Genomic DNA, 2,215 nt, shown 5'->3' on the forward strand with positions numbered 1-2,215 from the left:
TCGATGAAGAAATGCGAAAACTAGAAAAGGATCGGTGCGTGTTTCAGATCGATTTGCCTTATCTAGTCTCCAGTACAAATACACGTGGAATCTTTGGTTGATCGTTGGCAGACTGCCAGCAAATAGGAAGACTGCTATCGAATCGACTTATATACGTATTCACATCGTACCTTCGGAACGGAATGTGTTTTACGGAAATAACATCGGTAACGTAAACATTGGCACATTATAATCGATGCGAAGTATCGATCGACGTTTATGCCGATTACATTTCCTTATTCCGTAAACCGGTATTCTCACGTGTTTCTCTCTAAGTACACGTTTCACTGTTGTCAGTATAATTATCTTTCTTTAGATCTCGTGTTAATAACATGAGCAAAAAAAAAAAAAAAATAAAAGAGATGAAAAAGTGAATGACTTTTGACCATGAACGCGAATATAGAAGAGAATGTAGAAACACGAGTGTTTAACCATGCAATTTGCAAGAATCTATTCTATTTCCTTTGTTACGGTCGATCGTTGTGAATGTTAAAAAAGTCATAGCGAAATCGACAGGCGACGAAGCAACGCCGTAAAAAAGCATCAACCATGTCTTTCAAAGGTCCTTGGCCTTTCTCACATTCAAGGGCCTTTTCGACACTCACACCTGGGGAAAACCAAGCAACAAACACGGGCAAAAAATAGCATTCAATGAATCATAGTAGCGATGGGAATAAGTTATGCACGTACAAGTGAATCTGAATTAATTTGATCGATCTTATCGCATTCGCGATATCGCTTTTACATATACATTTTTTTTTCTCGAAAAATTCAAACATTCCGATTGAATGATCAATTAGGGAGAAATAACAAAAAGAAAAATGGATATTAAATTAAAAATATTTCTTTTATTTCTATCTATAAAAAAAATGTAATAATAGTTCGATGCACAGAAGAGTAAAGAACAGTATTTCTTGGTACGTTAAATTAATTAAGAAAAGAAAACGAATTTTGTAACATTCGGTGCCGAGAGTACTTTGGCAACAATTTCACTGCGAATAGGTTGATTTATCGATCTCGTTCCATTCGCTATTTTACAATATTTTCTAATTTCTTAATATCCATATTTATTATGTATATCGCTTGCCTAACGTCTGATAAACGTTTGACTGGGCAAAGCTACTTTTTTAACTAGATCTTTAAGCAATTTTGCATCGCGCCAGTGACTCGACGCGATAAAAGGGCTTCTCGACATCTCATCGCACACAGAAAGAAAATTCTTTTCCGTTCGAAATTATAACTTTATCCGCTAATAACGTAAATCTTGCTCCGCGATAAATTACGCTATCAACAGACCGAGCTTGTACCGATAATTTTGAGAGGCGTGATATTTTTTGTAAACGGGGATAGAAATCACTGACGATATTTTATCTTAAAATTAAATAGATATTGAAGTTTACACCTTCAATCTGTTATAAATATAATACAATATAATTTGAAATCTTCATTTTTTTTCTTTTTCTAATCAACGAGTAATTATTACATACGATAATAATTTTTCGTTTCAATGCGATATATATTATTCGTAGATCTATACTTGTTATATATTCGACTGCAAGAAGATCGAATATTCGTTCGAATATACGAGATACTTGGCCGATTAACTGGCCTTACTTTTATCGCTAATTTTCATTCGTTTCGACATCGAATATAGATTTCAGAAACTCAGAGTTTTCGAAACGACTAATACGTGGATAATGGAATAAGATAAAAACCGATTTATTCGTCACCAAACACATCTCGACGAAGACCAAGAAATTTCCATTATTCTTTATTTATTTCCATTCCCATTATAAATTCTTTTTGCAGAATTGCAAGAGATAAGAAAAGGCTTGTGTTATTTCTCGAGACATAGCAACAGGTAAATTTAATAATTTTCATTGCTTTTAGGATCGCTTTTATATCCCAAATGCGTTAAGCATAAAAAGAAAGATACACATTTGAAATTTCTTAGACATTTATTCTTCAAATATGAAATCAACTGTGGACGCTTGACCGTGTTATAAAAACTGTAATAACGACTTTTCGCGAATAAAAGATAACTTCAGGTCTAACCACAAATGATTCGTTATATTCGTACTTCACACGTGTCGAATATTTCACGTTATTTTAATTCTTTCGTATGGCATGGTTTTAATATATATATATATATATATATATATATGAAGCAATAGTG

The 2,215-nt window shown here is 33.1% G+C and overlaps 1 protein-coding gene across 4 annotated transcripts in view; it reads right to left on the minus strand.

Moving 5' to 3' along the window:
* Positions 1–2,215, minus strand: part of LOC102678223 (G protein-coupled receptor kinase 1) — a 25,288-nt gene that overhangs the window by 18,472 nt on the left and 4,601 nt on the right. The window lies entirely within an intron of this gene.

Source organism: Apis dorsata, unplaced genomic scaffold, assembly GCF_000469605.1.
Source record: "Apis dorsata unplaced genomic scaffold, Apis dorsata 1.3 scaffold_650, whole genome shotgun sequence".
Classification (NCBI taxonomy): domain Eukaryota; kingdom Metazoa; phylum Arthropoda; class Insecta; order Hymenoptera; family Apidae; genus Apis; species Apis dorsata.